The sequence below is a fragment of the Sus scrofa genome, chromosome 9 (assembly GCF_054392235.1).
Source record: "Sus scrofa isolate SSC_HxYL_T2T_F1_AM1 chromosome 9, Sscrofa_HxYL_maternal_Yorkshire_Landrace_v2.0, whole genome shotgun sequence".
Lineage (NCBI taxonomy): Eukaryota > Metazoa > Chordata > Mammalia > Artiodactyla > Suidae > Sus > Sus scrofa.
Window position 1 is genome coordinate 13,687,641 of NC_139391.1, and position 26,102 is coordinate 13,713,742.

Genomic DNA, 26,102 nt, shown 5'->3' on the forward strand with positions numbered 1-26,102 from the left:
AGGGGCTCCTTTCGGACCTTGACACTGAGGTAACATTGAGGACCAGAGAGGCCAAGTGCCCTGTCCAAGGTCGCACAGAAAATCTGTGCGGAGAGAGTAGTGAGGACTCAGAGCAGCCTCTCTCCCCAGGCACCCTGAGAATTCTAAATTCCTCCCTGTGCAAAGAAGTCCTGGTCTCAAGGGCAGAGGGCAGAATCAGGCCACTGACTGTAAGAGCTCAGAAGCCTCGCAGCATCAGGAGGCGGCGGTCCCCGTGTCTTCCATTTCCACAGCAGTAAAAAAAAAAAAAACACCAGCCCACATATGAAGGGTGAGAGGTGGGACACTGGTTTTATTTTTGCATCTCGAAGGGCTTAGCTTCGTACCTGGCACAGAATAGGATCCTCTATAGGCCCTCTTTAATAACCACCTAGCTGACCCTTGGTTTTGAGGGAAGCAGCCCTCGGCTAAAAGCACAAGACCTTCCTTTACCAAATGCATCTTCCTTGAAGGAGGATCACAGATCCGTGCAGGGGCATTCAGCTCGGAGACCCAGGTGGGCCCCTCAGTGGTGCTGCCAGGTTCGGCGGCTGGCCAGCTGGACGGACTGAAGCCTCATTTATCAAAAGCCATAACAAGTCATTTGTCGGCTGCAGTGTCAGCCCCATCCCATCAACCCTGACAGCGAGTATGTGCTCCCAAAGGCTCCCACCCTTGGGACATCTCCAGAATTAAATGCCATGGAGAGCTGGTGGGCTCGGGGGCCAGGCTGCACCCGGTACTCTGAATTCCCCTGTTCAGGGAAAGCAGAGGGTCTCTAATGCACCCAGTGGCTCCCATCCTCAGCCTCGGTTTATAATGACCAGGAAGATTAACATCTGGAGTTTGCAGAATTCTCAGCCAGGCACGACTGGAGAAGGAGACCCTGGAGCCATCAAGCGATCACCTCAATAAATATTTCCAAGGGACAGAAGAGAGGACACGGACGTGGGAGCTAAGGGCCTCAAGATAAAGCCCACCCAGGCTCTTGGGAGATGTCTCATCCAGAAAGCGTTTAAACCTAAGCATCCGTTTCTTCATCAGCCAGCCACAATGTCCTTTGTTGATGTCCTGGAGGCTTAGCTAGGGGAGCTGGCTGGACAGGTTCAGCAGGTGACTGGTGATGTGACTTGGGTAAAGGAAGGGCATTTGAAGGGGCTGATGGTTGAAATAAGAATAGATGGGATGACAAGAGCGAATGTAGTAAAGAAAATTTTTTTTTTTTTTTTTTTTTTTTTTTTGGTTTTTAGGGCTGCACCCGCGGTATGTGGAAGTTCCCAGGCTAGGGGTTGAATTGAAGCTGCTGCTGCCAGCCTATGCCACAGCCACAGCAGTGCAGGATCCTTAAGCTACCGAGTGGGGGCCGAAGATCAAATCTGCATCCTCATGGATACTCGTTGGGTTCTTTATCGCTGAGCCACAATGGGAACGCCAAGAAAAATATTTTTTAAAAAAAATTTAAAAAGAGCGGGAGAGGCAAAGGAAACGAATCTTGGGGAAAGTGCACTGAGGAAGGGAAAGGGAAAACCAGCCAGAGCTCAAATAAAGGGAACACGGTCAAAGGGAATAATAAGGAAACACATTTGAAAAATCACATTTTCTACTTGTCAAGTCAGGGAACTTGTCTAAGGTTTGCCAACGGTTTGATCCTGAAAGAGCAAGCAAAACATTGGAGGCGTATTATTATACCATCAATGAGTGTCTCCTACAGATGCAGAGGCCAAAGGGAGCCAACAGGCGCCTTCTCAAGAGCCAATTCCAACTGGCTGATAATGTTTATCCAGAGCATTGCATTTGAAAACATTCCGAGACCTCATCTGAATACTGGGGTAACGAGAGCCATCTCCATTAGCGACGTCTACAGTGGCACGTGAGGGAAGAAGGGCAGCCTGCCCGCTGTGTGTAGCCGATACTGTGATGTGTTGCCTAGAGGAGCCTTAGGGACCGAGGCACCCATTCCCCAGCTGCTGTTGCTGATGGTGCTCAGTGCAATCCCTCAGTAGGCATGGACTTCAGCCCAAGGGGGCCGCCCCATCCGGGGGCAGTACCCAGCTGCTGCTGCCGAGGGCAGTAAGGCCAACTTCCCAGAATGCAATGAGGGGCAGGGAAGGGCCATCCCAGCTCCAGGGTTCTCTGTGGGGTCACTTGATGCCTCTGTTGTGACTGAGTTGCCATTCAGCTCCTCCTTAACTTTCTGGACACAAACCTGTCCCGGAGTCTGGTCCCTAGGACCTGACCTAATCCATCATGTATCTGCCATTCCTGCACAAGCTATCTCTCTTTATGCTTAGCTAATAGCTTGTCACCTGTGTTTCCTTATTCCTCAACAAAGACTGCATTACCCAATGAGAACATGTAATCCACGAGCTTTCCCTTTTTCCTTGGTATGCAGGGAAACTCAATGATAAATTCTCCATTCTTTCCTCTCTTGCCTATGTTAGAGGGAAGGTTCTGCTTTAGGCGTGGAGGCTGTCTCATCTAACAATGATGGGTTGGCTCTATTTTTCTCATTTTTTTCAGTTTCTTCTCCTCCCAGGCTCTAGCCCTAGAAGAGATAGCATTTATCCCTGAATCACTTTTTGGAATCATGATAGATTGAAGGTGTCACCAGAAAGAGGGACAATATACACTAATGATTCTCATTGTCACGATGCTTTCAGCGTATGTGGATATACAATTTTATAGACAGAGCATCTCTTTAGCGTTATTATTATTTCTTTTGAACAAAAGCGACAGAGAGGTTAAATGATTTCCCAACCAAGTTAGGCTAGAATCTGGGTTTCTTGATTCCCAACCACATAGATTCCAGCCACAGGCAAAAACTGCTTAGCTGGCCTCTGCTGCTCACGCAGGGTCAGTGTACGAGTTCTAGAAAACACTGAAACACTGGAAGAACACTGGAATTAGCTCAGGATTCCCTCCCCAATCCATTCTTTCTTTTCTTTTCTTTTTTTTTTTTTGTCTTTTGTCTTTTTTTTTTTTTTTTTTTTTTTTTTTGTTGTTGTTGTTGCTATTTCTTGGGCCGCTCCCGCGGCATATGGAGGTTCCCAGGCTAGGGGTTGAATCGGAGCTGTAGCCACCGGCCTACACAAGAGCCACAGCAACGCGGGATCCGAGCTGCGTCTGCAACCTACACCACAGCTCACGGCAACGCCGGATCGTTAACCCACTGAGCAAGGGCAGGGACCGAACCCGCAACCTCATGGCTCCTAGTCGGATTCGTTAACCACTGCGCCACGACAGGAACTCCCCCAATCCATTCTTTAAACGTAAGCAAAACCCAGGGGAATACTCAGATCCTGGACCAAGCAGTGCAAAGAATCTTGTAATCCAGGAGACAATCCAATGCCAGAATCCCTACCATGACCCCAAAGGGACCATCTTGTTCCTATTTGGATCATTCCCTTGACAGGGAGCTCACTACCTTACAAGACTGTTCCTTCTGTGGTCTCCTCGTCTATACAATCAGAGTGGTATTCCAAAGGGAAGCTGTGACTTGTAGATAAGATAATGACTACAAAGCACACAGCGTAGTTCTCAGCACACAGAAGTACTCAGGGCAAGCAAAGATTTTTTTTTTTTTAACAGAGAAGAGAGTTTGCTTATAGAAAAAGCACTCTCAACTCCAGGCACATTCCTTGGAAATTACTCCGTCCCCACACAGCCCTGAGTGAGAGCTGCAGAGGTCTGGAGTGTGGGCTCTGCAGCCAGACCACCTGGGTTTGAGTTCAGGCTTTGCCATTTAGCCGTGTGGCCTTGGAAAAGGCACTCCACCGCTCTGTGCCTCAACTTCCTCATCTGCAACAGAAGGAGAGAACAGTGTTCCCTACCTGGGGGGGCTTCCAGGTAAATGCCTGAAACCCTGCCAGGGACCTGGCAAAGTAATCATTTTTTCCCCATCATCCCCACCTTAGAGATGAGGAAACTGAGGCCAGAAGATCAAGCCATTTCCCTAAGGTCAAATAGCGAATGGGGAGCAGAGCCCCGAGAGAAATCCTGGTCTGTCTGAATCTCAAATCTATGCACTTTCATGTAACATTTCTTCAGCCATTCCTTTGCCTGCCTGCCCTTCTTTCATTCTTTCCCAAGAAAATAAGGAAGGAAAGAACAAACGTTCCTAAGGAATTCTGCCAGAAAAGCTGGCACATCCTGCTCATTTGGGAGAGTGACTTGTTCGTAAAGGCCCAGCTGAGTGAATCTGGAAATCGGGTCCCAGGGCAGGCGGTAGAACCTGCTACCTGCCTGCTAAAGAGATAGACATGCCAGGGGCGGGCACCGGGAAGGTTGATTCCTGCTCCCAGGTGTGCTATGGCACCCAAACCAACAACCAAAGTGCCTCTGCTTTGGTGTCGGTGGGTGGCATAGGAAATCTTGGAGCCCCAGATGGCCACATCGGCTGGTGACATTTGGGTGACTCTGCAGTCCTCAAAAGGATTAGGAAGCACAGCAAGCACTTCTCAAATTCAGCTAAACCGTTTTGGTTCTGTGCTGCCTGTGGTTCACAGGCTGGTCGCTGGCATGATGGGCCTTCATTAGGATGCAGCTGGTATGGGGCGTTCTGGCTCTGCACAAAAGGAAGGCTTGCAAACGGGAGTGAAATTCAAAATATTTAACAACCGATAGGGCACAGAGAGCAACCAGTCAGAACAGACACAATGGCCAAGGAGAGCAAACGTTGGCTGTAAACACACGGCGCGGCCATGGAGTACATCCCAGCCAAACACCAGTCTTGGCAACAAGGAAGCCCAGCATGCAAACAAGAAGAGGATGAGCAAGGTGGGTCCTGGAGCCAATCAGGGAAATGACGGCCTGTCCCCCGTGGAAGTCTCAGCGAGCATCCCACTAAACCCCCAGCGCTCTGGATTAGAAACCATCATTACAGGGGGAGGAGGAGGTGCTCTCAAGGCCCAGCTTCGAGATCCACCATCACCACGCTTTGGGGGTGCAGAGGGCCAGCTCCAAAGATAGGCGAGCCCTGAGCCACCCAAAGACACATCTATGAAGGCTTGGACGGCTGTGTTGCCATGTCACCATCCTGCTGGCTTTTCTCGCTCGTGGCCAAGGCGTGTTCATGTGTGGTGTCCCAAAGCCGTTGTTCTGTTCTCATTTAGATGAGGGCACGGAGTCCCCAGGGACACAGAACATACTTGAATTCATGCAAAGCAAGCCCTGGCCCCATCAGGAGTCAACAGCCAGAATCCCAGTCCCAACCGGGCAGCCCCCTGGCGTCATCCCAAGCCCCTCGCTTTCCTTCTCCCTGTTCCTTAACTTTCACTAAAAAAAGTGAAAGCTCCCGCTCCCCTTTGGACACAGTCACAAGGGGTCAATTATCTTGTGGCAGTGAAGGTAGAGTGCCATTTCTTCGGCTTGCGTAAGATGAAGCTCCCCATGGTGAAATAAGTCATTGGTCCATGAAGTCTTGTGGGAAGGTTCCAGAGGGAAGGCCCTCCCTGGAGAGGGAGGCACCAAAGCCTTTCCCCTCACCCACCAAGCCCGTGGCCGCCTACGTGCCAAGCCCCAGACATTCCCCCAGAAAACACCGCTGAAACCCTTCCCTGCTGTGCTCGAAAGCGTGTGCCTCTCAAAGATGACTTTGCCCCCACTTGGATGGTTTCAATCAAACCTGCTCTCCAGGAAGGAGACCCAAATTACTAATGGCTCTTTATGCTGCGTTTCACATGTGGCTGTGTGCCCCCAGCCTTCGCTAGCTTCGTCCCTTCTAGAAGGAAACCTCACACAGCTGGGGATGAGCAGGCACTGGATCTGAGTGACAGCTCCACGGGACGACCCTGAAGGAGCTCTGCGCATCAGGTGTGGCTGCAAGGGATGCTGGGACATCTGGGCGGGGCCGGACAGCACAGGTGAGCAGTCAGCTGGGGTCCCCTTCCCAAAATTGCCATTTAGCAGCTGGGCCACCTGGAAAAGTTACTCCAAACTCTTCAAGCTGCTGTTTTCTGTATTGTACTTCTTATAATAACAGTATCTATCTTACAGGGTTGTTTTAAGAATTAAACAAAATAATGCACTTAAAGCACTTAGCGCTTTTCCTAGCACCTCGTCAGTGATCATCACAGGAAAGCATTAGGAGTATTGTTAATCATTCAAACATTTACTGATCAGTTGCTCTCAACTCTGTTTCTGGCTAGGAGCTGGGGCTTCTAGTTTCTGCCCTCTAGAACCTCGCAGTCCTATGAGATAGGACCATGGGAGAACCAATAATTAGGACGATGTGCTGTGAGTCCTTTCTAAATAAATACTGCAAAAGAACTATTACTAATAGGTACATCCATTTTCTGCTAGCCATTGTGTGCCTCATGCTTTGTACAAACCAAGAGCATATGCTTCTAATCCAAACTCCTGGGCTCAAATCCTAGCATTATCACTGAATACTTACATACTCCCAGGTCTGTTAACATCTTTGAAACTTAGTTATCTCATCTGGAAAATGGGTATAAAATTAGAATAAAAAACCTAATATAGCATCACAGTGCCTTGCACATGGTAGGTGCTTAATAAAACAGATGTCTCTTAAAGCAACGGCTAAGGGACTTTGGAGAAGTGACAGTGGATGGTTATTGTCCCAGGGCTAGAGGGCTGCCTGGGTAAGTTTCAAGGTCAAGGCAGCACATGCACCTGGGATGTGGAGCAGGACTTTGATGTTCAGTGGCTTATCTGGTTTGGAGACGGTTCTAAGCCCAATGACTGGAGCCATAGGGACCAAGTGGCTGGCCACTGCAATGCAGCTGCTGGCAAGAACTAGACAGAATGTTCTGAATAGGGGAGACCCTCCAGGACCAACCAAGGCACAGAGAAATTGAGTAGTTGGTACAGTAAGAGGCTAAGCTAGGACTCAGATGAGGGCCTGGTATATTATACAAGGCATGAGTAACCCCCCACCCCACCCAGGGCCACTCTACTGCCTGAAGCCAGTGGCTTCTATGTAGACCGCAAATACTGCACACTCAGCTCCGTGCCGGGTACCCCCGGGCCAGACCCTGCAGGCTGAACAAGGGTGAGGCAGACAGAACTCCACACCCTACAGAATGTATTGCCTCGGAGAGGGAGCCATGTACATCAAAACACACCAGCCCCAGAACGGAGCCCGTGCACCGTGAACAAACAGAACCGCACAAAGCCAGACCTGTTGACACGAATGAACATTCCTGCAGCGCAGCCTGATAAGCCTGTTGCTAAGCCCGCCTGGCTTCCTGTCACAGAGCACCTTGCTCTCAGCTCAGGAAAGATAATCACTCTGGGAACCAGCTTCTTTAGGAGACCTGGCAAAATGTTTTCAGTCTGGAGCAAAATCTGTCTTTCAACACAGCTTCTCATCCTCCCATGTCGGACAAGGGGGAAACCTAATCCATGCACACACACACACACACACACACACACACACAGCCCTGCTGGGTGTCGGTGGCTGTAAGTGACCCTCCGGGAAAGGAAGGGGCCCAGATTTCTGGGCTTGGAGCACCTCCTCGACAAAGACCCTAAAGTTTCCTGCCGGGACAGCGTGAGACACAGGACGCTCAGATTCCAGACGCCCCCCGCAGCTATCATCTGTCAGTCCTGACACCAGCCCTGCCTGTGTGGCGGTCCAAGCGGAGAGATCAGACAAGCCTGGGGTAGGGGCCGGGGCTGGGAAGGGCAGGGGTAGCAGAAAGGGCTTTGGAGAGACCAATGCAAATAGTAGGAATTTTTATCTGACCCCGAAGAATGGGGCAAGGGAGAGCTCTGTGATCTAACCCAGGATCAAAGACTGGCTGGCCTCCCCTTGTAATCAAAGAGTTTAATGACGCTTATTAAAAGCTCATTTCTGGGTCCTGTTGAAAAATTATACCCATAAGTGTTTTCTTTTTTTCATAACAATCGCTTCCTAGAGATTAAACACACACACACACACACACACACACACACACGCGTGTTCCTTACAAACCCCCATGCCCCACGCAGGTACATTCCCCATCACCAGCCATCACACACAATGCTGGTACATTGTCATCAAAGCTGACCACAGCTCACGATGTGCGCACACACTCTAAGATAGAAAAACCAGGCCTAGTCCCTGAGGTTATTCACGCTCCCTTTGAAATTCCAGACTTTGAGGGAACCCTAGAGCTTCATGCTCAAGTTGTCATCCCCACAAACAAACAGCACAGCCTCTAATCCATATCATTCTCCATGTCTTGCCCGAGGCCAGGCAACTTTGCAAAAGCAGAAGCTCCCAGGATCTTTAAGCTTTGGTGGAAAGCCACAGCATTCAGGAGGGTAACTGCAGAAGTGGGGGGGTGCTTCTGGCCCTTGGCCCCTGGCCGGCTCTCTCTGATATGCTGAATTCCCAGCCTCCCGGAGGAGGTGGCCCTGGGCCTATGGCATGTTTTTCTCTGATTATCAGCTCACCCAGAGCCCAAGGCAGCTTTCACTCTCAGGCAGAGAAGGCACTGCTTTTTGGAATAAATCAGCTAGACACAGGAAAGTCCTCCTTGCAGAAAAGCATCCTTCACCAGCGCGGGGTCCCTCTGGGTACTCATCTCCCCAACATTTTACTCCCTGTTGAAGAGCAGGCTATGAGAACACCCGTTCAAATGCCAAAACCATCGGCGGAACAGTGTGCTGTTATCAGAAACAAGTGCTCGGGAGCTAGGAAATCTGGTTTCAAAGGCAGTGCTCACCTTTGCACGCGGTGTGGCCTCGGCCAACTCTCTAAGCCATAGTTTTCTCCTCTGCAAAATGGCACTAACATCTTCCTTCCATCTTATGGAGTTTCAGGGAAGATCACAAAATGCCCCAGAGAGTGTAAACTCCGAAGCAGATGTTAGAAATTCTCAGGATGAGACAGTAATGAGGAAATGGAGGAGCTTGAAAGTTGGGCTGTGAGTGCCTCCAGGGCAAAGCTTGTGTTGTATTTATCTCATTATCCTCAGTGCCTGGCATGGAGGCCAGCACCACATTATTCTGGGGGAAAAACAGTTTGCAAAAAATAAATGACAAATGAGTGACTCCTTGAGTTAAGTGGTTTGACCCCGAGCAGCTCACTGTGGGATTGGAACCCAGTGACCTGACCTCCTGGTCCTGGGCTCTGTGTCCTAGAGGAACCTGTCTCCGGGGTCCGTTGCGGAAGGGGCAGTGACATCCCATTAGCCACAGCATGGGCCGGGTTTCAACTAGCCCTACCATTTCCAGGGAGGGATCCAATAGGGGCCAGGCCGTGCTTCACAGACCCACCTGTTAAACATTCCAGCTCAACAGTGGGAACAACTGAAACCACAGGTGCAAATAATACCCAAATGCCTCCGACCAACTCATTTTCTGACTTGAATTGCACAAATCAGGAAAGCTGCAAGGCCAGGGAGGTGAGCTTGCTAAGACTGAATCACGGAGACTTGACATAAATCTTATTTCAGGCTCACTTCCAGCATCATCACTTACCTACTGACCAAGGGTCCAAGAGATCACTAGCCCTCTCTGAGTCTCAGTGTTTCCATCTGCAAAACAAGAAGACGTTCACAATTAATCCCTTGAGACCACGGGACTAAAAGGCATCAGAGGTTTGATACCCAGTAGTGGTTACCAACCACTTGTGATCCCACGTAACTGGGGAAACTGCTCACGGTCAGGGGCTAGAAGGGAAGTCTTTCAAAAAGGACACGCAATAGGCAAAGCTGAAGTGTGAGGATTCGTAGTTAAGTGCCAAGAAAGGCGCCAATGGCACCCAACTCGAGGTCCAGAAAATTCAGCTTTCCAGTCATTTTGGCACTTATTTTTATTTTTCATGGAGGTCAAAGTGCAAGAGATCATCAAATACCAGGAGAAAGGGAGCAAAGAAAAATGCAACCACTTTAACATACTTCTGGCATTTTAGGGGTAGTTTTCCAGGGTTTTTTTCTTCTCTACACAGAGTTACGGATTTTGCGGGGCAGGAAGAGGTTGGGGGCGTGGGGCGCTATTGAAGGTGTACTGCATTGAAAAGTCCCATCCAGGTCACTACCCCTCCCGGCCCCCAGGACTGCTGCCTGCCTGCATAATGAACTCCCTTTCATTCCCACGCCTTTTGTCCATTTCCCCAAGACCTTTCAGGCCGGGGTCACAGGAACCCAGCGGAGTGAGGAGTCCAAGACCTTAGGCGTCCTCGGCTGGTCTTTGCCAATCTGGGTGCAATTAACCTCAGCTAAAAAGCTAGCAAACTGGCCTGGCCAGTCCCACAGATCACTTTCAACTTACAAAGGTGAGGCGAAAGGAAAGGAAAGGAAACTCATATATTCACGTCCCTACTATGTGACAGCTATTGAGCCGATAATAGCTACGGATATTCTCTCATGATCCTCATAACCATCCTGGGAGATATTACAGGCGGGGGAGCCGTAACTCTATTCAAGGCCCGCTGCAGTCACGCTGGTAGCCCTTTGCGATTTTTGCCGTATCAGTGTCTCACCGCTACTGCCCTTCTCTAGCTTTTCTGAATCAATTCATATATTTTACATAACTTCATTTTTAATGGATTTTAAAACAAAGTTTCTGTAGATGCAAACTATTACATTTGGAATGGATAAGCAATGAGGTCCTACTGCATAGAGCAGGGAACTACATCCAATTTCTTGGGATAGAACATGATGAAAGATAGAATGAGAAAAAGAATGTGTATCTATATGTATGGCTGGGTCACTATTCTGTACAGCAGAAGTTGGCGCAACACTGTAAATCAACACTACCTTAGTAAAACGTAAATAAGAAAAGTAGGAGTTCCCATCGTGGCTCAGTGGTAATGAACCACACAGTATCCATGAGGACGCAGGTTCTATCCCTGGCCTCAATCAGTGGGTTGAAGATCTGACCTTGCCATGAACTGTGTCACAGACATGGCCCAGATCTGGCGTGGCTGTGGCTGTGGCTGTGGTGTAGGCCAGCAGCTATAGCTCTGATTTGACCCCTAGCCTGGGAACTTCCATATGCCACAGGTGAGGCCCTTAAAAAGACAAAAAAACCAAAACCCCCCCAAAAAAGTTTCTGTGTTTCTTTATTTCTTCCCCTCTCCTCTATGGCTCAATGGGAGACCGCTTTTCAGCTAAGAAGGATTCTATCATTGCAAAATGGTTGTGAACAATTTAAAGGAATTTTTAATCACAATTGTTTTTTGTCAAAACATCCATGAAATTTAAAATGCTCATCCATTTCCACCCTACTCCCAGCAGTGGCCCTGCTTTTCCTGGAAAAGGCTGGCTTAAGGTCCCTCACTTTGCTGCAGCCAGACCTTGCAGTCAAATGGAAGTCTGTCTTATTTCAAAGCTGAAACAGCAAAAACACCTGACGCTTATTATATGTCAGGAAAGTCGCCTGAGGTCACACAGCTGGTAACTGAAGAAACTGGGCCTCAGGCCCCCCCACTGGCCTGCTTCTGACCCTGTGATGCGGGAACGTATTTGGTTTCCCCTCTGGCCTTCCTCAGACCCCAAACTTTCAATTCCATGTCATGAGGCCACCAATTAATTTCTGTTTCCAAATCAAGGCAGGGTCATCCCATTCTGTTAGGTCACTGGTTTTTCCACAAAGTGACTCTAGACCCATCAATGCATTTGCAAGTTCCCCAAAGGGCAGGGTGGCAGGAAGCTGCATCATTTCTCCAACCAAGTTTGGAAACGGTGAACTGAAAGTGATTCCTTATTCAAAGATCCAAGATAGTAACCACGGAAGTAGAAAGAGCTGATAACACAACATCCAGAAAGGCCATCGATGCCGCAAAATGATTAGAAAATCCAACCGAGTCTGGGGAAGCGGGAGAAGGTGGCACAGAGACTGTACTGGACACTGATCGAAGCTGTTGTTGAGTCTTTCTAGAGCTCATTTCCTGTCATCTGGTTTAAAACGAATGGGCGTGAATTTTTTATGACCAGGGAGCATACAGACTGAAAGGTCTGTAGCACCAGATGACTTTTTCTTTCCGTGGAGTTCCCCTGTTTCTCTTGAATACAAGCTATGAATCTGTGGAGAAACAGGAAACACACAAACCGAGGCCTGATGATTCATTCTCAGCCCAAGGTCACCTCTTCTGGGAAGTCTGCGCCCACCAACACGAGTCAGAATTAGTGACTCCCTTCCTTGGGTCTCCTTACGGTAACCTTTGAACCATAATCTCTGCTATATGCAGTTATTGTTGCCTCTTCTTGGAAGTATCATTTTTTTTTCCTATTTACCCAAATATATGAAATACAATACAAACACACCTACCACTCGCAATATGATTTTAGATAGGTTTCATTCTAAACCTTTTTGTATACATACCTGCAAACACAGACTTAACATACAAACATGTTCAGATACCTTACAAAATGGGATCATTTTAATGGATTTTTTAAATAGTAACCCAGATGCAAAATTAATTCCCTGCTGATGGAATTTTAGGCCATTTCCAGTTTTTCACTATTGTAAATATGCTAATATTTTTGCACATACACCTTTGTGTGGTTGTTTGGTTACATACTTAGACTATATACATATTTTTATTTATTTTTACTTTTACTTATTTATTTTTTTGTCTTTTTGCTATTTCTTGGGCCGCTCCCGCGGCATATGGAGCTTCCCAGGCTAGGGGTCCAATCGGAGCTGTAGCCGCTGGCCTACGCCAGAGCCACAGCAACACAGGATCCGAGCCACGTCTGCAACCTACACCACAGCTCACGGCAACGCCAGATGGTTAACCCACTGAGCGAGGGCAGGGATCGAACCCGCAACCCCATGGTTCCTAGTCGGATTCATTAACCGCTGCGCCACGATGGGAACTCCTGAACTGAATTTTTAAACATTTCTGTTAATTATACTTGCTCCCCCTCCCCACATCATATCACTTTCAATATCCACTAGCAGCACATACAGGCAGGCCAGTTCCTCGCGCTCTCAGTAATACTAGGCATTAGCATGCTCTTTTACCTGCGTCAATGCAATAGAGAAATGGAGCCTGGTTGTTTTAATCTGCAACTTTCAGATATCAGTTGAATATCTTTTTCTATGTGTCTTGGCCATTTGCACGTCTGCTTTTGGGAAGCACAAGTTTGCTTTCCTTTCCCCATTTCTTGTTGGTGTTCGTCTCTTTTATTTGTTACATGGGAGTATCCTCGTCTTTGGCCTTGACCATTCTTCTTCTTCTTTTAGCTTTCATCCAGCACACTCCATCAATGTAAATGCCACCACTAGCCACCAGCTGCCCCTCCAGAAGCCTGAAGGACTGCCTTGACACCATCCTGCTCCTTACCAGCCAGCCAGTCACCAGGTCCTACCTATCCCACCTCATAAACAGACCCCGAATTGGTATGTTTTTCTTCCTCTCTAGTGCCCCAACCCATGCCAAGCCACCATCATCTCTCATCTAGACTCCAACAGTCACCTCCTATGGCCTCCCCACATCTTCCTTCCAATTCTCTCGCCTCTCAGAATCTAGAGAGTTTTTTTTTGAAAATACAGATGGGAGTTCCCTAGTGGCTCAGTGGATTAAGGATCTGGCATGGTCACTGCTGTGGTGCAGGTTCAATACCTGACCGAGGAACTTCCATATGCCATAGGTGTAACCCCCCAAAAAAAATACAGATGGAATCACTCCCCCATCCTGAAACCCCTTGACAGCCTCTTACTCCTCCGAAGATCAGTCCCAAAGTCCACAGTGGGCCCTTTTTCTTTGAAAGGCTGCTTCTAGGACCTAGTTTCTCCACTGCTTGCTCCTTCAATACGTCCATGTGTCCCAGTCTCTGCTCACAGCATGCTGGCTTCCTTTTAGGGCCTCTTCTTCCCAACACAAGGCCCTGGACCTGCTGTTCCTCTGCCTGGAAAGTTGTCTGCTCTCCTCTTTGCTGATTAATCCAACCTTGTCCTGCCCCCTCTCCTGGTTTAAACACCCTCTCCTCACAGAAGCACTGGGCACCCGGGCTAAGTGAGCTCAGCTGTCTATTTACAGGAGATGTCCTTGGTGGCACATCTCACAGCTGCAATGAAGCTCTGTCTCAGAGTTCTCTTGTTAAGGATTTGGCATTGTCACAGTGGTGGCTTGGGTAGATGCTGTGGCGTGGGTTTGATGCCTGGCTGGGGAATTTCCACATGCCATGGGTATGGCCAAAAAAAAGGTTCTGTCTGGCCCAGGGTTGTGGGTGAGCCTGTACACTGCAGGTTTCGTGAGGGCAGGGAGGGGTCCTCTTCCCATCAGCATCCACTCAGAACTCAGCATGGTACCTAGCCCACGGTAGGCAGTCAACAAACACTGAATTAATTTTTCTTAGGTTAAAAAAAAAATCAAATAGCCTGTCTATTCCATGGACCAAGCAATCAACTCTGAGTTTTCTGAATAACTTAATGTGGGTTTTCATACAGAAAGCAGAGGAGGTGAAACACCAGGCCTCTTTCTTAAAAAGAAACCACCGCTTCTGGTTTAATTAAGCCCGATCATGAGGGCTTGCTGCATCTCTCTCCATGTACGATCCTCAATTCTCAAAGCCTTGGCTTTGACCACTGTAAGGTCACTGGGGTGGAGGGATCGGGAAGTCCAGGGTCCGCGTCCTGTGTTTTTCTGCAGCTTCCTCCTCTCTTCTCCACCTTGTGTTTTGCCGTGTGCAATGCATGTCTCTTAAATGGACTTAATTTCAAGTCAAATTATACAGTAATTATGTCTAATCCACTGCCTTCTCTACTGTCTAACATTTAAAAATAAATTTGCGTTATCTAGCACAATTGACTTGATGCTTTTTCCCTCTATAGATCAATACCTTCACTGATGAGGGTTTCCTTTTACATGCCTTTTCTGAATTAAAAAAAACAAGTGAATTGTAGGTCAGAGAGCCTCAGCAGCCCTGTAGCTACATCTCTGCCTTGCTCCCTGAGTCTGCCTTGTCTTTAGCTCAACATTCTGGGCACTGAATTTGGGGAACCTGTACCCGCCTCTCCCCTTCTCTGTAGGGTCTCTGAGATGGAAGTCTGAGATCAGGCTGGGATGTAGAGTCACCAGTTCCTTGGCTTCCTTTGGACTATGCAAGCTAATCATGGAGCACTGCCTTGGCGTGATGATCAGTTGCATGTAAGGTGTTGATGGACTCCTTTTGGTCAACTCTGGCCACTGAGATCCTAGGAGGGGTAGCTGGAGATGGGGGATTTGCTGGGGCCCATTGTTGAGGGCTCAGGCATTCATCCATATGAAGGGAGCACAGGAGAAGCACAGCTTGTCTCCTGTCCTGGAGGAGACTGGGTTTCAGCTCAGAAGACAAGACCCAGAAGCCATGGTCTCTATACCCCCATTGTCCGAAGCCTCTTCTCATGGCCACGCCTCTGGTTGCTAATTTTAGATTCCTTCCTTTGACCATCCTTCTCTGTGGAATGTCCTCCATCTAACCATCCAAAAAAGAGTGACTGAGACCCCTGTGGGGGCTAAGTCAGTCTTTGTTCAATGTTCAGAAGCACTGGCTCTGGAATCAGAGTCTGGCTTTGACCTCTGGCTCTGTTACCTCTGACCTGGGTGACCTTGGGCTGCATCCTTCGCCTCCCCAAGCCTCTGTGTTTGCATCTGAAGTGCTGGGAGAGTAAAAGGACCCACATCTTGGGTTGCTGCAGTGCTCACATGCCTATCACCTAGCAAAGGCTTAACAGATTGTTGGTGACTATTATCAGGCAAAGGCTTAACAAATTGTTGGTGACTACTGCAGTTTTGGTTAGCAAGGTAATACTTCCTATGTTCTAGGCATGGTCCCCAAATATTAACTCATTTAATCCTCATGAACAATTTTGTGAGGTCGGAACTTTTATTTTTCTCATCTTATAGATAGAAACTATGGTATTGAGAGGATAATAAAATTGCCCAAAGTCACACAATAAATAGTGGAGCCAGGACTTTTTTCCCTTTTTTGGCTGTGCCCATGGCATGCAAAAATTTCTAGACAGCAGATGGAACCCGTGCTAGAGCAGCCACCTGCACCACAGCAGCCACCTGCACCGCTGTAGTGACAGTGCTAGATCCTTACCCCGCTGAGCTACAAGACAATTCCAGGAGTCAGGATTTTGAAGCTCGGCAGTCTGAACCAGAGTCAGGCTCTTCACCACTAGATTATTAACCATTAATAATAATTATTTAATGAATTACCGTAATTCTTCATTATTAATCGCTATTCATTTTTATGGATGAGGGGTGCCCACCCTCTCATCTAGGTCCCCAAACAACTGGGGTGATTGGGACGGGGTTTAGGTCTGGCAGCCAAGCTCACTGAGGTTTGAACGAGTCATCCAGTCCTCAGTGGGACCCGAGGACCAGTGAGGAAACTGGGGCAAAAGCCCTGTGCTGTGTGCTGGGCCATGAGAATGGGCATGGGAGAGATAAGGAAGTCCACTGTCAGCCCCAGGGACTGTGTGGTTGGAAAAAGTGCACTGAACCTCTAGTGCCACCTACTCGGTGGGCTGAGGGTCCCCTGGGTTGCCCACTGCATCCAGATGGACTCTGGCCTGGGTGGGTCAGGACGTGCAAGGGAAGGACACCATGGGTGACTCAGCCAAGCAGGGCTGGAGAAGCCTCTTGGTGATGCCTCTTTTCTGGGAGGTCCTGCTGGCCCCATTCACGAGGTCCCAGTGACCCTTACTCAGAGATGCGTCTTTTTTTTTTTTTTTTTAGTTCAAAATAATTTATTTTATGGTATTCTATTTTTTAATAATGATTTTTATTTTTTTCCATGATAGCTGGTTTACAGTGTTCTGTCGATTTTCTACTGCACAGCAAGGTGACCCAGTCACGCGTACGTGTACACATTCTTTTTTCTCACATCATCAGGCTCCATCACAACTGACTAGGTAGAGCACTGGCAACTATATCGAGATGCTCTTGAGTTTGGGGGGTCTTCTCTCCAGTCATGGAGGCTGTTGATCCAGGCTAAGCTGGTCGCGTTGAGGCCAGATGTCCCTGTGAGGGGAGCCAGCCCCCAGGGACCATGGTCTGACATTTTTCCAACCTCCTCATGGTTGGTGCGTGGATTTTTTTTTTTTTTTTTCCCTTGGATGTCTGCTGCAGATTAGATCCTCAAAACAGGCTCACGGTAGCCTTCTTCTGGGTGTTTTGGAGTCAATGTTTCTGTCCTTGCTCGCTCCCGCTTGGTGAGATCTCCGTTTTTGTGGAAGATTACAAAAATAGAGCATTTTAGCTGGGAAGCAATTCAGGATGCGAAAATAGGACGCTCACCACGGGGCCTCAGCCTAACAACCCAGCACGGCCTGGCAGGGTCAAGAGTCAAACGGGATGTCCTCAATGGCTTTCCAAAGACCAGCTGTGCCCTCCTCTGGGCACCCTCACCTCAACTGACTGCCTCCCCCCACCTCCGCCCCCACACTGGGGACACTCTACATCAAGTTGCTTCCAGGAGGAAGTATTTTTCCACATTGTATGGCACAGATAATGATAGCTTTGTTGTTTGCCTAACAATGCGGTCAGTCCAATAACAGTCTAACGTGATGCCTGATACCATCACCTCTTTTCAACCAGGCATACAGAACCCTGGGAAAGACTCTCTCTAATTTTTACAAACCAAGCTTGTCCGCCTCCATGACACATCCACTTTCCCACCCAGCAGCTTCCTGCTGTCTCTTTCATCAGCCAACAATGGCTGGCTTCTTCCTCTGGGTGGCAGACCCAGGCTGGAACTGTGGCCGGGAAGACAGAGATAGCCTGGGCCCAACCCATGTTCAAATCCCTGCTCAGACTCACAAGAGCTGTGTGACCCAGAGAAAGTTAATTAACCTCTCTGAGTCTCAACTGCCTTATCTGCAAAGGGAGATCCTTATCCCAACTTTCCAGGGCTGTTGTGAGAATTCTAAGGAATGGCATTTCTTGAACACCCAGCTGGGGCCTGCATGTCAGTCCTGACCAGCACACCCTGCTTTTATCGTGTCCACTACTAAGACATGCTTTTGGCACGAAAAGCTAGAAAGTGCTACAAGTAGGAAGGGGTGGTATATGATCCACTTGGGATCCAGCCAGGAAGGGGTCTGTTCCACCATGAAGGGACGGGGGTGAAACAGGCTTCGCATGAGGACAGTATTTTCAGAACAAAAAGTCCGTGGTAGGATATATGAAAAGCAGACCCATTTGAGGACGTGTGAGCAGCAGAAGGAACAGCAGAGACTCAGAGAGCATGAGGGCTATGAAGAGCCAGGTTTAAGCAATGGGCTCAGCCATCAGAGGGTTTGAAGCTGGGTGATCAGAGCGCCAGGTTCGGCCTTGAGAGCAGTCACTGGCGGCAGTGAGGCTGGACTGCAGGGGAGCCTGGGACAGGGAGCTCCACAGAGCTGAGGCTGATGCAGGCTCAAGGGATGGGTCCCTAACTTTGTTCACCAGGCCGCTAGCTGTGCCTGCCTACCCTCAGAGCAGCCTGTTCCCCCTTCATATGGTGGCCCCATAGCTGCTCTGAGGAGGGTCCTTTTAGCATCAACTACAAAACCATCTCCCCCAAACAACTTGCTCCCTCCTGCTGTGGCAGGGACAGTGCCTCCTCAGCTGCAAACCTTCCAATCCCCGGGCTGTCTCACAGCCCTTGCTTGGAGCCCCTGACAGGGTAACAGGGTGACAGTGCTGCTGCCCCAGCCTCCATCAGTCACATTAATCCAATCCCATTCGGTTCCATTATTTTTGTGTGTAGACCCAGGCTTAGTTGTGAGGCTCCTATGAGACTGTAACAGACAAGGTCATGGGCTCAAGAGGTTTATAGCCAAGGACACAGGTGTGTGTGTAACCCAGAGCAGAGAGCTGGATGTGTTTGAGGGAGGGCTGAGTGACAGTGCGGTGGACACAAAAGAGATGGGGCTGTGAATTCTCCTTGGCAGCATCAGAAAAGCTCCGTGTAAGAGGTGGCACTTGCTTGGGCCCTGGAGACAAAGGAGGCATTTGATAGACAAAGAGTGAGAAAAGGGCATTCCAGGCTCAAGGAGGGCAAGTGCAGAGAAAGGAGCATTTTCTTCCAAGGCTGGACCACGAGGGGAAAAGAGGAGGTGACAGAAGGCAGAGACCAGAGGGGCCTGAGGTCCTGCTGGGAGGGGTCTGATGTCACTCATTTTTTTTCTTTTTTTTTTTTTTTTTGGGTCTTTAGGGCTGCACCCATGGCATATGGAGGTTCCCAGGCTGGGGGTAGAATCGGAGCTATAGCCGCTGGCCAACGCCACAGCCACAGAAATGCAGGATCTCAGCCGCATCTGCGACCTACACCACAGCTCATGGCAACGCTGGATCCTTAACCCACTGAGTGAGGCCAGGGATCGAACCCACATTCTCATGGATACTAGTAGGGTTCATTACCACTGAGCCAGGACGGGAATTCCTGATACCACTTTCAACTTTCCTCCCCAACGCACAGGAACTAAGGTCACATAAGAAAGAGCAAAAGAGTAACTTGTATTAACTTGTATTAAGCACCACTCTGGCAAGATGCATTATGTTAACTCTGCACAAGTCCTTCGGTTTGAATGTCATAACCATCCTGGGAGGTCCATGTGTCACGGTCCCCACTTAACATCTGAAGGAACTAAGGCTGAGCGAGATCACATGACCTGCCCAAGGCTGCGGAGAGCAAGAATGGAACGCAGCTCTCTGAATCCAGGCCTGGTGATCCTTTCTGCAGGCGACACCAGTGCCCTAAACAAAGAGGGCAGAGGCCCCAAACGGTGCCAGACTCATGGCATCACCATCGTGAATTATCATCACCTCCATTGTCACGGACTCAATTGTATTTCATGAAGGAGAAAAGGTACCATATGCGCTTTGCAAGATTCCTGAGCATATACGTTTCATTAAAATCAGCTGCTACCAATGACCGCCTATGGTCACTGCCTGCTTAGCACGTGTGAGAGGCTTGACTGCATGTTTGTAATAACTTTTAGGACAACCCCGTAAAGCAGATTTTCGTGCTGGTTTTATAACTGAGGGCATGGAGGCTCAGCGAGGCCAAACGATGTTGCCCTCATTGTGCACAGCTGGAACGAATGCACAGGTCTGGGTGCTCAGGGGCCCCCCACCCCCACTTCGAACTGGACACATCTTCAGCATAGCTGTTACTCCAGAGGGGCCTCTTCTGCTGGGCAGCACAAGCTGGAAAACCTAGGCCACCTCTCAACGCCCCTCCCCTCATTTCACCCCCCCCCCATTAACCCCTCATGGAATCCTGCTGGTTCCTATTCTCCTGATCCAGCCCACTTCACCATCTCTGCCTTCACTCCCCAAGTCCAAGCCAAGCCCCCTCTCACCTGAGCTTCTGCGACGTCCTCCCTCCTGGTCTCCCAGCATCCGTGCTCTGGAGATGTGAGCCCTTCCCTGGCTCCAGGGCCCCCAGAGCCTGGCTCCTGCTGGTAGCTCAGCTTCCACTCACCGCAGGCCCCGCCCCTCTCATTTCCTCAAACACCCACTGTCTGTCTTGCTTCAGAGCATCCACATAGGCTGTTTCACATAGCTTTGCAGGCCCTGCCTTCAGATGTCAGCTCAAACGTCACTTCCTCCAGGAAGCCTTCCCAGACACCCTTGCCTAGACCCACAGGTACACTCCAGGATAGTTGTGCCTGCGGTTGAAATAGGGCAACATATGCTGCCCACGAGGACCTCAGCCCCTCCCTGGGGTCCTCCAGCCTCCCCACAGTCCGGAGGAAGAGGCACATGTGACAAGCAGAAGCCTCCCAGACTTTACGGCATTACGGCAGAGGCTGTTCTGATTAGTCTGCATACTTGCAGTCCACGTTGATAAATATTTTTAAAGTCACTCCTGCTCTTGTTCTCGTACTTCTCACAGTTTGCAGTTATATATTTATTTGAGCAACTTTTGGAGTCCTGAGCGCTGGGAGGCAGGGAGCAGAAAAGTTGGGTTTATGGTGTCCAGGCTCAGTAGAGAGGACCTCAGGGACATAATGAAATAAATGAATGGGAAGTGTCACTTCCTCCACCTCCCTGGCTGTATCTGCTCAGGTTACCTACCGACTTCAGGGACCAAGCAATGAAGAAGCTGGGCTGATACAGCCAAGCTTCAAGGTGGGCTCAGCAGCTGCGGGGCGGGGTAGGGGGTGGGAGGGGTGGCTGACTTTCCTGCTGAGATGAGGTCATGGTCTTTGCTCCCTTCAGACACTGGGGGAATAGGAGGAAGGCAGTCTTTCTGGGCTTGAGGTTTTCCTGTTCCTTAGTCACTTTATCCATCTCGTAAAGAGCATGCAAACCCAGCCCCGGGTTTTATTAATCATGCAACACCTTAGTCCCCAAGGCTGCCTTTTCTCATGGTTGCTATTGTAAGACTGTCTTAGCAAGATGCCCTGCCTCACTGCTCACTCCCTCTGATTCTTCTCCTGCACCAAGCATAGTCTTAAAAGGTGCAGCTGATCTGGCCTTTCTTCTATTGAAAGATCTGTGACTTCCCGCTGTCCTCGAGATCCATTCGAACCCTCCCCTAGTTTACAAGGTCTTCCTCTCTGGGTCTTTTCTCTCCCTCCAACCTCCCCATCTGCCTCTTTCCTCATTCTCTTCTATGAGCTCCGTCCACTCACACACTTCTCCCTGTCTCAGGGCCTTTGCACATGCTGTCCTCATTTCCAGAATTTCCCCAGCTCATTGCCACAGACCATCTATATTTTAGCTTAAAAGGCATTTACTTTGAAAAACCTTTACTAACACCAGCCAGTCAGCTCCTCCTATGACCTACTGCTCAGCACACCTGAACGACCGGTTCAATATCTTGAACAGAAGCCCGGCAAGGGAACAGACTGTGTCATCTTGTCCATTGCCCTATCTATCCCATTGCTCAGTCAGGTTCCTGACACAGAGGCTCAATCAATATTTGATGAAAGAATAAACAGTACGATGACGCTGTACGCTTGGGCTCTGTCTCCAGGGTCAAAGCTGAAATGTGTATTTTAAGGGTTACTATAGAGATTTCAGGAATGAGCCTATCAACATACCTCCCTTCTTCCGAGGTGTGGAAGGGGTGTGAAAATTAAGGGATGCAGCTCCCTAAGGGACCAGACCGAACTCCTAGGAGAGAACTTGAACCACTAACCAACGAGCAAGCAAACAAATAAATAAATTGATAAATAAGAAAGACTGGAAAGGGAAGCAGAAGAATGGAAGACGAGCTCCCCGAAGCAAAATGCTGAGGAAGTGTGCAGGAAAGGACGCGTTGCAGATTTACTCTGCAGGAAAGGCAGCGCCCCGGCAAGCTGAAAACTGGGTCGTGCTGTTCCAGGACTGGAGCCCTTCTCTCCCCTGACAAGCTCTGTGATCCTCGGCCAGGCATTTGTCTCTACATCCACGCTTATTTCTCTGCACAACAAGAAGTGCCCAGGCCCCCCAGATCCTTGATTGCTGCACAGGAGCCTCAGAGAAGAACCACAGGAAGGAGGGTGGAACTCCTAGAGGCGGGAGAGTTAGGGATGGAGGATCACGGGGCTCTCCGTGCAGGGAGCCCCAAGGGGGAGCCCAGGCCCGTGAGGGTTGGGGAAGGCCTCCATCCCCTCCCCTCCCGATCCATCCCAGGCTTCTCGGACATCCTCAGCCACTAACAAATTAGGAGACATTGGTCCGATGTAACTGAGCATCTGTGAGGCTGCACAGGGCCCAGGAAATTGAACCTGAAGCCGCTACAGGTGTGGAAGCAGAAGGGACTGGAGAGACAGCATGAGGCCAGGCTGGGCAGCTGAACAGGTGGCCCCAGGCCTCATACCACTGGATCCCAGAGCCCAGGTGTTCAGGAGGCCTGGAGCTCATCGGGGACAAGGAGCTCAGCCTTTCTGTGTCACGGACCCCTTTGGCAGATGCTTGAAACTTATCCTTTCAGAAAAATGTTTCCAAATGCAGAAAATAAAGCCCATAGGATTACAATGGAAATCGATTCTGTTAGAACAGTTACGACAATGTTAAAATGATCAATTTCTGATACAGGAATATTTTTATTTCTTTTTGAAGTCAAGATGTATAACAAGAGCTAGTGGCAGGTCTAGTTGGCGAGGTACCTCCCACAGCTTTAATGGGCTACAAAAAGGTCTGATTCCTCCTGGTAACAAAGTCCCAGAGACTTCTAAAGCTATGCTGGTTTATGGCTTATAGTCACAATGGGAGAAAATACTAATTTTTTCCCCAGCCACGTGTTCACTTTAAAAGCCTCTGATTTAGGGCAGTGACCTGACTCTACAGAGGAGGAAACTGGAGCCTCCAGAGGGGCAGAGAGTTGCACAGAGTGACCCAGCAAATTCGAGTTCAAAGCAGACTCCAGCATGGCCTCCTGCTGCCTCCAGCCAAGCTCTAACTTTGCAGAGCCACCCCCCACATGCACGAGTCCCCAAACACATTACCTAGGATGGTCCCTTCACTTCCTAGAGCCTTGGTTTCCTTATCACTAAAATAGGAACCACCACATCCACCTCTGCAGGCTCCTGGGAGAGCAGGATGAGAAAATGAACAGCAAAGGGATTTTTACCTGGACAGTGCTTTGAACTTGTGTAAATCAGATATTGGAAACCAAGGGAGATGAACTCTGGGTTTCAGGGAGAGGGTAGGTCCAGGGTGGTCCGGGGTGGAACACTCAAATGCCTATAAGGGTAAGATAATAAGGAGGGGTGGGGACTGTGGCAAAGTCAAGAACTCATGCCATTCTGCAAAGGGCAGCCACCATTCACTCTCAGTGGAGGATGCCATCCAGGAAGGTGGGCCTAATGGTGCCAAAACCGATTTTCTAAGAGATGGCAGAAATCTATATTTTTTTGGCAAAATGTCTTGGTTTTTATAAATTGTCTTGAGAATTAAAACAGGATGAGAGCTCCCAAACATATCTACAGATGGTCAGTTTGCAGCTTCAGGGGTATGCAGGTAGGGGGTTCCACAGTCTGGGAAAGGAGATGAAACAGGTCAGTGCTTCCCCCCACACAGGTCAAGAGAGCTCTCACCCCACACTGGTCTTGGAGGCCAGGTGGCACCCGTGCAGGGTGGGCCTTCCTCCCAGGGAAACCGAGGCCCTGGCAATGGAGATGGCTGGCCCTGAAATTGGGCTCCCCACCCCCTCACTGCTGCGAGGCTGGTTTGTTTTATTAATAACCCCAGATCATGCTCACAGCACACCAAGGTAAACAGAGATGCTTCCAGGGCGGGGGATGCAGGCAGTTCTCAGAGATGAAGAAATAGGCTTCCAAATATAAATAGGAGGATAAGATAAATAAACTGAGATCCAAGTCTGCTTCACACTGATCTGCAGGCTGTGAGCCACAGACTTGGAGAACCGTGGATCTCTGGCGCTGGACGGGACCTTTGCTGGGAGGATGGGGAAACAGGCCCGGAAAAGGGAAAAGCATTGCCAGGAGTTCCCGCTGGGGCTCAGCAGGTTAAGAAGCCAACACAGTCTCTGTGAGGATGCAGGTTTGATCCCTGGCCTTGCTCAGTGGGTTAAGGATCCTGCGTTGCCACAAAGTGCAGCCCAGGGCATAGGTGCGGCTGGGATCTGGTGTGGCTGTGGCTGTGGCATAGGCCTTAGCTGCAGTTTCAATTTGACCCCTAGCCCGGGGAACTTCCATGTGCTGCAGGTACAGCCATAAAAAGAAAAAAAGAAAAAAAAGAACTGCCAAAGGTCACATTCCTCTGTGACCACCCTTGATTTCTCAGGGCAGCCATGTCCTCATCTCAAGGCTCTAACAGAACCACTCACAGTTTTCTGAGAGGGTTGTAGTCTCTCCAGCCCAACGCTGCTGTCCCCGCTGTCCCCGCCCTCACTGGGCCATCTCTGCGTTGACCTTTAAAAGCAGCTCAAGTCTGCCCTTGGGAACCTGCCCTGACTCCTTCCTCTGTGCCTCCATCAACCATAGCACATGCATACAGGCTGTTGCTGCAGGGTGTGTGTCGCCCCCGCCCCCACCCCCGCCCCGACCCCCTGCAGCCAACTGGGAGCTCCAAGGGCAGGGCCTGCCTTATGCGGCTCTGTCTACTGAGCACAGGGCTGGGCACATGGGCGATGCTCTCCAAACCTCCACTGAGTGAAGTACTGAACAATGTGAGACCCTCTTGCAGAGACATAAAGAGGTTGCAAAGAAAGGCTATTATCACCTTGATAGCAAGTCAACGTGCCAAATGATCCCACGCTTAAGATAATAGAGAGATGCAGGTCTGTAACATCAAAGACCGGCCAGAACGCAGGTGAGGAAAGGAACACTGTGACTCTGGTAAACAAAAGGGATGCAGACCGCTTTGTTATTGCGGATCCAATACGCGCCACGCTCCACGATGGAGGCTTTTCCACACGGCCTCCCTTCGCACCCAGGAGTTTTAGAAGCAGGTGATACCCCTAGTTTGCAGGTGCAGGATGAAGAAGGCGTGGTCCATCCACGACAGGAAGGAGGAGAGGAGGCAGGACAGAAGGCCATCCACCCCACTCCACAGCTCTTCCCCCCTGTACCAAAGCTGTCACGGGAATTAACGATGGACCTCATCCTGCCTGTTCTAACCAGGACCCATCCCGGGCAGGGGCTGGAGCTCTGAATAAATCACTTCCCCATCCCTACCCCCCAGCCCTGATATTCCTGACACAGGTCTGGGGGCTTGGGAGGAGGGGTCACTGTGAAATCTCTCTGGGACTCTCAGGGCGGCGGGGGGTGGGGGGCAGGGGGCATAAAACGCATAAGGCAGAAGAAGCCCCATTCTCTCCTAGCCCCAGGCAACAACGACAGCAGTGGGGTGGGAGGAGGAGGGAGAGGGTTCTGATCAGCTCTCTTTTGTTTTATTTTTAAAGTATTTTTAGCATTTGTGTAGGATCCCCAGCCAACTTTGGTTTAGAGCATGCTGGCTTGGAGACAGAAGTCCTTGGGTTCACACATCCCATCACCAGGCTGCTGCTGAGAAGGCAAGGAGCAGTGGGATGGGATGTGAACGTCAGGGAACCCATCTGATGGCTCAGTGCACACACTGGGCATTTTCAGCGTCTACGTGGACAAGATCCTGTATCCAACAGTGACCAGCACCTTGAATCCCTTGTGTCACGAATGTTTGAGACAGAGGCTTGGAGTAAGAGAATGAAATCTCAAAGCCAATAACCACTCGGAGTCGCTTTCAATGCCGAGACCTCACAGGGCTATAGCGA

General features: G+C 49.6%; 1 protein-coding gene across 50 annotated transcripts in view; it reads right to left on the minus strand.

Annotated features, from left to right (window-relative positions):
- Positions 1–26,102, minus strand: part of TENM4 (teneurin transmembrane protein 4) — a 2,941,714-nt gene that overhangs the window by 614,017 nt on the left and 2,301,595 nt on the right. For all 50 annotated transcript variants that reach the window (XM_084975397.1, XM_084975391.1, XM_084975384.1 and 47 more), the window contains one exon: positions 9,448–9,503. The gene's annotated coding sequence lies outside the window, so the exon portion shown is untranslated. The remainder of the gene's footprint in view (positions 1–9,447; positions 9,504–26,102) is intronic.